Source organism: Mustela putorius, unplaced genomic scaffold (genome assembly GCF_011764305.1).
Source record: "Mustela putorius furo isolate JIRA1106 unplaced genomic scaffold, ASM1176430v1.1 tig00000592_pilon_pilon_pilon, whole genome shotgun sequence".
Taxonomy (NCBI): domain Eukaryota; kingdom Metazoa; phylum Chordata; class Mammalia; order Carnivora; family Mustelidae; genus Mustela; species Mustela putorius.
The window spans coordinates 12,191,332-12,204,076 of NW_025421426.1; the positions used below are offsets into that span (position 1 = coordinate 12,191,332).

General features: G+C 49.1%; 1 long non-coding RNA gene across 6 annotated transcripts in view; it reads right to left on the reverse strand.

The window, feature by feature from the left end:
• Positions 1-12,745, reverse strand: part of LOC106005272 — a 198,836-nt gene that overhangs the window by 163,414 nt on the left and 22,677 nt on the right. For 5 of the 6 annotated variants that reach the window (XR_006607376.1, XR_006607378.1, XR_001178512.2 and 2 more), the window contains exons 1-2: positions 5,069-5,389; positions 4,228-4,324 (exon numbers count right to left, since the gene is read on the reverse strand). The exons of the other annotated variant lie outside the window; for it this stretch is intronic. This is a non-coding gene — a long non-coding RNA (uncharacterized LOC106005272). Of the gene's footprint in view, positions 1-4,227; positions 4,325-5,068; positions 5,390-12,745 lie in introns of those variants that run through there. 6 annotated transcript variants of the gene reach the window in all.

The following is a 12,745-nucleotide window of genomic DNA, read 5'->3' on the forward strand; positions in this document are numbered from 1 at the left end:
CTTTGTGTGATCAGCCCTCAAGCTACCTGCACCTGAACCTTGGCCTCAGGTCCTCCTTGTGGGGGAGCCTATGTGAAGAGGACTGTGTGTGTGTGCAGGCAAGAAGAAGTGAAACAGGTGACCAGTTTGGGGAACATCAGCATTTGGTGGAGGTGGAATAGAATCCAGATGAGAACAGGGGAACTGAGGCAGGAAGGGTTAGCTGGAGGCAATCCTGAGGGACTTCCGGTACCAGGCTGGGGAGTCTGGTTCCACCTGATGGACAATCACTATCCACTACCTGTGGAGCCATGTGGCCCACATCCACGTGAGAATGGCTCTTGAGACCAGAAGGAATCCGACATCATCGAATTCTGCTTCCTGACCCCATCCAATCTTTGAATCCCTCCCCCAGCATCCCCTTGTCTCCATGACTGCTCCCAGCAGATTGAGAGCTTACCCTCTCACCAGGCTCATTCAGCTTAGCCAACTCTGACTACTATTAGCTAACGTACAGAAAGTTCTAGAAATAGCCCCCTTGTTTCTTAAAGATACCCAATTTTTCTCCCTTATGAAAGTCCTTCAATGTATAAACCATGTCTCCTCCCTGACTCTTCTCTTCTCCAGGCACTACCAATTCCATTCTATTCTCCTACGTGTGACAAGGTCACTTGTCCCTGTTCCATCTCAGGCCTGTCCTCTTCATGTACACTAGACTCTCAGCTTGGGGAATGATACTCCAGCTGGATCCAAACAGACAAGAGAAAAGGAGGCTTCCAGTGTCTGCTTCCTTCCTGATCCATAGGAGACTGCTGACCAAAGTCACTTTCAGTCCCTCATTCGTTTATTGATGTGATATATATTTGATATATATCAATATGTATATTGATTTGATATAACTAGTTCTAGATGCTGGGTAATGATACCTAGATTTTTTTTTGTTTTTTTAAGTCCCTGCTCTGACAGAGCTTATCTTCTAGAGCAGGAGTCAGCAAGCTACTCCAAATCTGGCCCACTGCCCTGCTCTTGTAAATAAAGTTTTATTGGAACAGAGGCATACACATGCTTTAGTTTATAAATGGTGTGTTTTCACATGACAACAGCAGAGTTGAGCCATTGTGACTGAGACCATAGAGCCCACAAAACCAAAAATGTTTACTATCTGTCCCTTTACCGAAAGTTCCTGATTCCTGTTCTAGAGTACCTACCAGAATGTTAATTCTAAAGATACAGCAACAAAGAGACAAAGTCCTTACTCTCAGAGCTTGTGTTCTAGAAGCCCAGCTAGGTGCCAGGCAACGTTCAGGATACTGGGGATTCTGCAATGAGCAAAGAACCTTCCCTTGTGCAATGTTCTAGAAGGCTTATCATGTGCCGAACTTTGAACACAACACCGGTGCAGAGGCAAACCAGACTGACAAGCTCCTTACACCCACGGACCTCCTAGTCCAGTTGGGGACAAAGCAACACACACACAAACACAGCTCTCCATGGTAATGTACACTATGGGAAAATAACCAGGAGCTGGGATGTCCTTGCATGGACTGTTAGTGTGCACGCCCCAATTTTCTCCTTGTGCACTTGTTCCGGGTGCAAATGGAGGCCCTGATACGGAAGCAATTATGTTAAACTCCCATCTCGTGGAGCTGGGCCTTTGTTCCTGACTGTTGAGCTGCAAAGGGGAATGGAGTCAAAGCTGTCAGTCCCCCAGGGGTCCAGGCTGACCCCAAGCCCCAGGCAGGCAGCGGGATGAGTGTGCACGTAACATTGACAGCAATCCTCGCTGCTTCGGTTCAGGAAAGTATTTTGCACACAAGATCCCCTGCTCAAGCGTTCCTTCTAATTGCCATTTTCTTTTTACATTGTGTTGTGCAGAGTTCACAGGAGCAAGCTCGTGGTGAGCAAGGGCCCCGGGGTGGCAGGGAAAATAAGGCCTGGTTATTAAGGGGCTCGGTGAAGCGGCAGCTTCTACATCTTCCAGGCAGCGGGGGAGAAACGGCTCAGAAACTGCACGGCACCAGGCCAGCCGCAGCACCGTAGGACCTGGCTCGGAGATGGCTTTGTAAGGTTAGGAAACAGCACTGGCTTGGAGGGGGAGGCAGAAGCTCTATCCAGGAGCCTGCGACGTATCACAGTTTCATTTGCTCCATAGATCAAGGAACCCCCAGTGGCTCCATCAGAATCTGAGGTCCTTCAGTGCTCAGCCTTCACCATTATGAGGATACCCAGGCATACGGTTTTCACTCACTTTTTTCATTCATTCATTCATTCATTCATTCTTCCAGGGAACATTAGCAGGCTTTGGTGATGTGTCAAGCTGCTAGAGACAGAGACAGGAAGAAGGTAAAGATGGACAGGACGTGTCAAAGAAGGAGATGCTGGGCAAGGGAGAGAGAACAGGAAGGGTTGCTGGTTTGCATTCTTAGAAGGATGGTGGTGGTGTTCCCTGAGACAAGAAACCAAGGAAAGGCCTGCACTGGGGCGGGGTGGGGAGGGATAAGGTGTGGAGGGACACGATCAGTAAAGTTATCTGCAGATGTCCCAGGAGAGAACGCTCACTGGGTAGCAGGGAGATGAGCCTGGGGCTCCACAGGTCTGGCCCAGGACTCAGAGGAGCCCAGAGAGAGGTTGCTGGGGTCCCAGGGCGGGAGGTGGGTGATGGTTAGCACAGGCTGGTTTTCAGAGGGTCTTATTTCACTGAAAACCAAAGGTAGTGATTCCCTCGGGACTCAACCCAAGAAGTAGGTGGGACCCATCTGAGAGGCCACATTTTATTTATCTATATAAACACATTATATATATTTGTATTTATATATACTTATAACATTAAGTGCAGGGGGGAGAAATGGCCCAGAAACATTATATGCATTTACAATGCACATACTTCATACACACACACACACACACACAAACACACACACATATATATGTAGTCCCATATATATATATATATATTTATGTTTATATATATTATATATATACTTATATATGTTTATATATATTATATATATATATATTTATATATATGTCTGGGGTGTCACTGACTCTCTGCCAGTGTTTGCTAGAAGACTGGATAGATGGACAGACAGACAGATGGATGGAGGCCAGAGCTTGTGTGTATCATAATAATAGTAACAACCAAAGCAGTGGTTGAATGTATACTGTGGGACGCCTGGGTGACTCAGTCAGGTAAGCGTCGACCTTCAGCTCAGGTCATGATCCCAGGTCCTGGGATCGAGTCCGGCATCCGCCCCCTGCTCAGCAGGGAGCCTACTTCTCCCTCTGCCCCTTCCCCATCTTGTGCATACAAGCTCTCTGTCTCTCTGTCTCTCTAAAAAAAAAATAATATTTAAAAAAGAATGTATACTATGTTGCAAGCACCATTCTAACTACCTGACATACATTACCTAACTCTGTTTCTCTCCATATCTATACACACAGATACACATGTTCATAAGTACCATGGAGCCAGGCTCTGTTCCAAGGGCTTTATAAATATTAACTCCTGTGCTCACAGCAACCCGATGATTAGCTAATATTATTCAATTTCACAGACAAGAAAAACGGGACACAGAGAGATTAAGTGACTTGCTTAAGGTCCCCCAGCTGTGAAGGGACAGAGCTGATATTCAAACCCAGGCCGTCTAGCCCCAGGGTCCCTGCTCTCAGTTGCTGATTTCTTTCTGCTTCCAGGGACCAGGGTAGCTCCCGCCCAAGCCCGGAGACATGCCCCTGAGCCCCAGGCCCGGAGCTGGCTGGGCTCGCACAAGGGGCACCGGCCTTCATCACCCCCTTCCCCTGAGGCCTCTGCCACTGTATCCCTCTGTTCTGAGGAACCCTCCCTGCCTTCCTGCTCACATGCTGGGGCCAAGGACGGTCCCCGGGACCCGGGCTCAGCAGCAGGGACGGGAGTCTTGGCGGCAGGCTGTCAGCTCAGTGTCTGTGTGTGGGCTGCCTCCTCCGGCTTTATTAGATGTCTTCTAAAATAGACTTTTCTCTTTCAAACACCCCCACTTACCACTCGCCGCCCATCTTTCGGCACCGCCACCGTGTTCCCCTGTCACGGTAATGTGCTGCTTAGACGATCACAGACAGGCTGACTTTTTGTGGAACAGCAGTCTCTTGAGAGAGACTTTTCTTTCCCTCTTCTAATTATGCCATTTTCCAGCTGGCCTTTCTCTTTTTGAAAGGTGAGCCCCGGATTACTGACTGTTCAACCATTAATTTCAACGTGTGGATCACACTTACCAGAGAAAGGCGGGACGAGTCTTTAGATGATCACGCAGTTCCACTGCCTTACTTTGCAAAGGAAACAACCACGTCTCAGAGTGGGAGCTTGGCTCGCCTGAGATCACACAGCCAATTAGTGGTGGACTGCGGCTGAAACTTGAACCAGTTAATACAGCCAGGCGGGGATTTAAGAAGAGGGGTCATAATAATACCTATTTATCACAGCACTGACGTTTACAAAGCACAATTTAGTTCTCTGGGTATTGATCTATGTGCCTGGTCATCTCATCTAAGGAGGGAGGACCCTCTTCTCCTAACACCAGCTGTCCACTCCACCCATATGTGGAATGAATGCCAAGTGCTCTCATCCTATGGCAACTTCACAGAGCCCTGTGTCAATCCCAGAGGAACCCCACAGCTAATTCTGCAGCCCAGACTCCTCCATCTCCCCAGATACCTCTTCTCCCTCCTCTTACTGCTGTCTGTGTTTCCCACTGGGGTGGCAAAAGCAGGTGGGGCTTCCCCCGTCGAACAATGAAATGCCTTTCCAATAGAGACTCTGCATTAATGAATAGCAGCACTAGATGACCCCTAGAAAGTATTTCGTTCGACCCTCCCACTTTATAGACTGGGAAGGCGAGGCCCAGAGAAGCAAAGTGAATTGCCCAAGATCACACCGCTTTGAGACACGAAACATATGCCTGGACCTGTTGTCTCTTGTTCTCTATAGTCTAGGCACCCAACATGGAGCTCTCGCTAAATGCTACCCTGAGTGGAACTTGTCTTATTGTCTTGTTAAATGAAAATTATATCCTGGGGAACTAGCCATAAAACTATAGGGTGGTAACAACTCACCCACCTCACCCCTCCGTTGTCCAACTCAACCTTGGTTGCACAGCCGAATCTCCTTTGGCACTTTATAAACATCCAGCTCTAAAGAGTGGGGTCCTGGCATCTGTGTTTGTTCAGACTTGCACAGGCACTGGAAGAGGCAGCCAGGGATGGACAAGACTGAGCCGTCCAATGGCCAAGAATCCCAAGAATCACATCAGCAGTCTGAACCATTGTGACTGAAATGGAAGCTAATTTTATTTTTGAGCCTTAAAAGCTTAATTTGAATACAGTGAAAACAGGAAGTTGACAGAGCAGAACGGAAGAGTTCTTTCAGAGTCACGCCCAATTCTGGCTCACCCCTGCTTACAAAAAAAAAAGGACTCCATCAGACCACATACCCGTGAAGTCATCATGTGCCTCTCCAGGGGAAACTAGAAACACTCGGCTGCCTAAAGGGCCACTCTCTTTCCATATCCCAAATTAAGGAAAATAAGCTTAAATAATAGAAGTTAGAGGTCAAAATGAAGCTCGGCCCTCCCCCATGGTCTTTCCCTTCGTTATCTCTAGCCGGTGCTCCCGATATCCGATGTGTCCTCAGATCACGTGTGAAGTCCCAGGCCCAAGTCAAAGTCCTTGTGAAGGACAAGGTTCATACAGAAGGTAGAAGCGCACAAGACAATGCGTAAAAGAAAACGGAGGGCCTGATGGCACTCAGAAACAGCATGCTCGGCGCCCAGGCTGAGGGGACACAAGGCTGCAGGGGACCGGGGTACATCCTTGAAAGTGACAATTCGACCCAAAACACGGACCCAAGGAGAGAGGAGATGGGAAAGAGGCACTTCAATTGAAAGCTGAAGAAAGATCATAAAAATCAAGAGGTTTTTCATGAGTTTTGAGAAACACAAGATAGTAAATGTCCAGGTTTCCCCCGGAACGAAAAGGGGCATGTGCTCTGCTACAGGGAGGAGAGAGGAAAGGTGGAAATCAGCACAGGCCCAGGGCCGAACCCTTGGCGGGCTCAGTATTGAACCCGTCTCTTCCACACTTAACCACCTGCTCCTGGTTCAACCACCAGCCCAAAGACACCGAGGAGCGGTTATAATTACCCCCTTTCGGAGAATGAGGGAAACGATGTTTGGAGTAGTCACACAGTTAAATGTCAATCCAGACTCTCTGAACTCCAGGTAGACAGATCTCTTTCCACCATGGAGACAACATCTGCTGGAGCTTGGGGAAACGCTGGGAGGGAGAACAGGGGGAGCTTCCTTTATCTGTCTGAGCGGGAGCCATAGACATCTGGCCACTGGAGCAGGACATTGCACTGGGACTTTCTCTAGCTGGGAATATCAGAAGTGTTAGCGTTTAGCATTTCTGGCTAATAAATGGAACTCTCTATGAAGATTGGCATTGATTCAACCTCCCCTTGCTTCCTTCCTGCAATTAATCACCTTCTCCAGGTGTCATTGTTTCGAATCCTGGAAGGGTCTGTTTTGCCTCCTCGGAGAAGGGTCTGTTTTGCCTCCTCGGAGTTCCCCACCACACCCCGCCTCTGTGTGGAGTCAGGAGTCGCTCCCTTTCTCTCTGTAGCTCTACCTGCCAGGCCTGGGGGCAGAACCAAAGTCAGCTGTCCAACAGGACAAGAGGCTGAGCCCCACATGATGGATGGGCAGTGCAGAGAGAGCTCAAGAATGGGCAAAATCAGGGAAACCAAGGTCTATGCGCCAGACACTAAGGCAAAGGCTTCATCTACATGGTGTCATTCAATTTTCATGATCAACCTGTGAAGTAACATTCTCCCTCATTTCACAGCATAGGTAAGTTAAGTGACTTCCCTGAAGTCATACAGTGAGTGTCCGAATAAGATTTCTAACCCAACACCAGCCTGAAAACCAGTGCTATTTCCACACTACAATGCATTTCCAAGAACTAGCAACGCGCACCAGAGTGAATGGTCAAGGTAGGAGTCGAGCCATGGGGTTCTGGCCACAGCTGGGTTAGCTGAAGATCAGAAATGGCTCAAACTGAAGCCCAGAGACATCAGTAAGAGTCCTGATAGGACTGAGATGGCACGTTCCACGTGGATCATTTAAGGACACTTTAGTAAAGAGACAGGATGCTGGGAAACCACAGAGAAGAGCACAGAACCTCAGAGACAGGAACACACTGCTCTCACCCACCCTAGACATGAATGAGCAAGAGGAGGGAGCAGTCGCCAGAACCCGGAGAGAAAGTGCTATGTGGTGGGGTCCACCCAGCTGACCCTGGCGAGACACCAGAATTTGGCAGGGAAATAGAGATCCCAGCCTCACTGTCCTCTGGCCCATGGCTCTCCTGCTAGTGCTGGCCAACTCAACCCCATTTTGGAAGCCTGATGATGCACTCCATACAGGCCATCCCCCCAGAGGAGGGGAGGGAAGGGTGAAGAGGGGATCCAGAGGAACCAACCGAAGAAATCCAGCTTCTCAGTCCCATGGAGAGGCAAAAGCCACAGAAGAGATCCAGAGTCAGATGGATGAAGCAGGTGTGAGGTACGGGCTTCAGAACCCAAGCAGTCATGGACAGCCCCTTTGATAAGATCTGACTGCCAAGATTCCCTTCCAAGAGCTCAGGGCTTCCTCTGTGGTTGCAGGTTTAACTGTCTTCAAGATTCACTTCCCTGACCCGTGCCTGACACCTGTTCCTCCTCCTGTCCTTGCTGCCTTCAGAGGACACAGTGGTTATAAGCAGAGGTTTTGACCTAGATTCAAATCCTGGCTCCACCTCCCACAGGTTGAGTGACCCAGAACAACTGACTGAGCCGCTCCCCGCCTCAGTTTCCTCATCAGCAAAATGGGTACAAGAACAGGGCCTCCCTTAATGGAGTGCTGTCAGAAATGAATGTAGCAAATGGTTCACAGAGTGCCTGGCAGAGATCAAACATGATTAGTCATTACCATTATTATTACTCTCCCTTGCAAATATTTACTGAGCTTCAGGGCTCACTAGCTAGGAGAACTGTTTGCAATTAAATGCCCGTGTGAGAATGTGCCAGCAACTCTGGCCAAATACAAGTAGGTGTGGTAACAGGCAAGTATATGGTGCCTCTGAAAAAGGACTCGGGGGGCGCCTGGGTGGCTCAGTGGGTTGAGCCGCTGCCTTCGGCTCAGGTCATGATCTCAGGGTCCTGGGATCGAGTCCCGCATCGGGCTCTCTGCTCAGCTCAGCGGGGAGCCTGCTTCCTCCTCTCTCTCTCTCTGCCTGCCTCTCTGCCTACTTGTGATCTCTCTCTGTCAAATAAATAAATAAAATCTTTAAAAAAAAAAAAAAAAAAGAAGGACTCGGGGTCTCTGACCATAAATCCAAAGGAAACCAGATGCTGAGAATAGTAACTTCAAGGCAGTCATTACACAGTGTAACTGGAAAGTATGTGAACTTGGAGGAGTCAAATAGCAAAGGACGATCCCAGCCTCTCTTAGCAGCTCCCTTAGGTGAGGGATGTCAGCTGAACACAGCAGCAGCTATGGAGTTCAGCCAACAATCTACCTAGAAATTTTCTGGTTTTGTTCTGCACCCTGGAGCCAAGCAGGCCTTCTAGGAGCACAGAGAGACAGCGTCCTTGGGCATCTCACCGAGACATCTTTGCAAATGGTATTAGCAGAGTCTATTTGCATAGAAGTAGCTGCATTTGCATGAATCACTACAGGAGCAAATGGGCCCAGAATGAGCTAAAACCATACAAATACGTTGGCAAAGACTTTTAAGAGGCTAGACTGTAAGAACTGTTATCCTGCAGGCTGACATCTCGCTGCAGTTGGTGTATCCAAGGAAGCAGACGGCCAATGTTCCCACCAGACAAGCAAGGCAGGCAGGGGACACTTTACCTGTGGGGCCATCTCCTGGAGCTGGCTAGGAACAGAGGGGGCATGCTCTGGGTTAGCTCTCTGGACTGCAAGACCAATAGGTGGAGCAGGGCCAGAAGGGAGCTAGGTCTAAATCAGGTCACCAGTATGCAGTGATCCAGGTGTGGAACCAAACAAAACAGGGCTCAGGGGCGCAGAGAGCAAGCAGGTTCCAGACCCCAGGCGTGTCTAGGATGGGAGCAATCTCTGAGTCAAAGAATGGGCCTCCTGGTTAATGTCTTCCAGTTCCTACAACCATGGGTAAGGTTGTGCTAGGAGAAAGAAAGGGGCAAGGAGCCGTGAGCAGGCTGACAAGTTCCTTCCAACACAGGCCACTGCAGGCCTGCATCCAGCAAACATGTATGATCACCCACCCTGTGCCAGCTACTCTTTCAAGCAGCAGGAAGAGCTAACCATCCAGGTGCCATCTGTCCCAGCAGACCTGGCCGGCCCCCTCTCGTCCCCCTCTCTCTTTTATCCCTGTGTCTGGAGCAACCAGGCACTCTGCTAGGCAAAGCTGGCTTCGCCAAAACATGCCTGACCACCTCCTGGTCTCTTCCGGCTTCTTTCCTACATGCGACCCTAGTGCCTGGAGCTCTAAGGGTCAGATTTGGACACGGTGGGGACAAGGACAGCAGGGACAGCCCACTTCAATATGACATGGTCCAATCCAGCTCATCAGCCATTTCCAACTTTGGGTTTGGGGAGCCAAGATTGGTCGACAATAACATGGTGACTCTCCACCCCTCAGCAGCGTACCAATCAGCTACTGTCATCTAACAAACAATCACAAATCTCGGTAACAAACAAGAAGCACTTATATTTTTTTGTGCACTTTTTTTGGCTGGGGCAGGGTGCCAGGTGCTGGTGCTGTTCTGCTAATCCTGGCCTGGCTGGCTTGAACTAGGACAGGCACAGATGGGCCGCTCCAGGCGGAAGGTCAGGTGTGGGACTGTTCTACACTGTTTCCAGTGTCTCTCATCTGCCTTTGACCAGCTGGCTCGCCAGCTGTGTTCTCATGATGACAGCAGAGGCACAAGAGGGCAAGCAAAACACCTGAGCCACCTTACAACCTAGGCTTGGAAGTGGCCAGTGGGAAGTGGTCAGCTTCTGCCCACGTGCCCCTGGGCCAAAGCAAGTGCCCAGTCTGAGCCCCAAATCAAAGGGCAAGGAGTAACCACCATATTACCTGGCAAAGAGCACGGTTAGAGGAAGGAGCAAAGAATTAGGACCAAAGATTCACAGGAACCACCCTCTGTTGGGAGCATCCTCGACGGGGACATTACCTAGAGCATCCACCTCAGTTCTAAGCTCACCTTTGACTAGAGATCGCCAATGAGGGAGCAGTGGACACTATACTAATAATTTTTTTTAAAAGCCAATATTCAAGGTGGGGAGGGATAGGGTGGCTGTTTGATGCATTTGGGGGAGGGTATGTGCTATGGTGAGTGCTGTGAATTGTGTAAAACAGATGATTCACAGACTGGGACCCCCGAAACAAATAATACAATAATACACTATATGTTAATTAAAAAAAATAAAATAGAAAATAAAAGCCAATGTTCAAATCACTGAATTCTACTCCAGAAACCAAGATTGCCCTGTATATTAACTAAGCAAAATTTAAATTAAAAAAAAAAAAAGCCAACATTCAATAGTCCGTGCTTACTCTTGGCTAGGTACCATTCTAGACGCTTTACGTGAGTAAATCCATTTTAGTCCTCATAAAAATCCCATGAGGTAGCTTCAGGGATCGTCTTCACTTTGCAGATGAATAAACTGAGGCACAAGATGGGGAAGGAACTTGTTCAAGGTCACAGAGCTGGTTAACACCAGAGCCAGGATGGAGATGCAGGCATTGGGCTCCAGCACACCCCCTCCCAAGCATAAATCATCCCACCTTCACAGAAGGTGGGGCCCGAGTGCACATGTCCCTGGTCTGTCCTGTGCCTTTCCCCACAATCTCAGCGGAGACTCCCAAAACAGAAGAGCTTTAGGTTGGGGGTGGGGGAGTGCAGGAGCTCAGACCAGGACAGCAAGGGGGGAGAACTAGAAAAGGAATTCCTGCTTCTTGGGGACCCAGGGAGGAGTTGTGTGGCCAAGAGAAAGGCAAGCTGGGTTCCAGTGCCTAGAAAGAGGCCCTCAGGACTAAAGAGAGACTTGACTTCATGACTCTGCACGGCTCATCTCAGCATCCCTTGCTCCCTAGCTTTGTGGGACCTGGGACTCCTTGTCAAAGCTCTTCTAGGAGCCAGAAGCAGATGCTCTGGGGTCACATCTGAGGCAGCACGTTCCTCTGTGTGGTAAGTAAAGAGACAGGGAGCCAAGGAGTCCCTGGAGGCACATGGCTGCTTTCTATCAAACTTGTCACTTACTTCAATCAGTCCTCTTGTTTTCTTTATGATAAACAATGATAACAGCTTACTCAGGAAGCATTTTATAAGAGGCAAGGTATTTTCAGACACAGGGATCACATGTGACACCCACAACCACCACAGCTGGGAGCTAGCACATTTTAAGAATAAGGACACCAGGGCTCAGAGGAGTCAAGTGGCTTATTCAGAATCACACAGCTCATTAGAGGAACTGGAATCAGCACCTTCACTCTTTTAGCCCTGCACCAGCCTCACATCTTTCCCTGGAAGGAGGGAAAGCAGAATTATGTCAGGCTTTGAGCTCTTAAGAGAAGGTGGTATTTTGTCTCTATCAATCATTCACACTTTAGTATGATGTATTTGCCCTCTGGTCTGGAGAGTAAAAGCACCAGGTGCACGCACTGGAGGGATGCGACAAGGGCTCCACCAAGGGGTGGAAGGGAAGCAGTGCAGTGAACATGAACACAATTGGATAAGTCATGTGACCTCTGCGTGCCTCATTTTGCTCATCTGTCCCGTAGGAACACAGCCAAATCCCTGTAGGATTTAGCTGGAGCCAAGCTGAGGTTCAGGCAAGACAGAAGATGTCAGATGAAGACATCCAACTAGGAATGATGTTGTTATTATTGAGACCCTTCTAGATGAACAGTGTGGAGCTGAGCAGTTGGAAGACCATAGTAAAGAAGCACAGATGCTTTCATTCCAGGATGCTGACAGGCAACAGATCAGCACACCCATAAAGAGAGGTACAGCGGGGGTTATGAAGACAAAGACAGGTCATAATGAATAGACAGTTTTGAGAGAGGTAGAATGCGTTTACTTCTTTGGGGTTTGGGGAGGTCAGAGAAGACCTCACTGAGAATGTGTCGTGTTGGTGACCCCTGAACAAAGAGCAAGTGCCAGGCTTGCCAAGATCCAGTTTACTGGATGAACAATGTCAGGACCCCATGTAGAAAAGTGACCACGCCACAGCAATAAGAATGGCAGAATGATGGCAGCAGATGCTAACACTTACGTGACACTTGGGCGACAGGCACCTGCTCTAGCCAGCTGATATATATTATATCATTTCCTACTCAACCACGAGCCTGGGAGACAGGCATTACCAGCAGCCCTACGGGACAGATGAGCAAAACGAGGCACGCAGAGGTCACATGACTTATCCAAGCGCAAACAAGAACCAGAAGGAGAGAAAGTTGCTAGGTGGCCAGTGGTCCAGTCCCCAGGGTCCCAGCACTGAGTCCCAAGAGGCAAGATGATCAAAGAGCTCAGGGCTGAAATTAGGGTATCTGGCAGCATTTTGCAGACTATGTGCAGGCCCCCCATTCCCGTCACCTTGCTCAAAGTCAAGAGACCACCTGAGTGGCAGCACCAGAGCGATCATGTGATCAGGTGCATGGGTTTAGCACCAAACTCCCCATGGATTGAGAAAACGTTCATGGCAGAGGA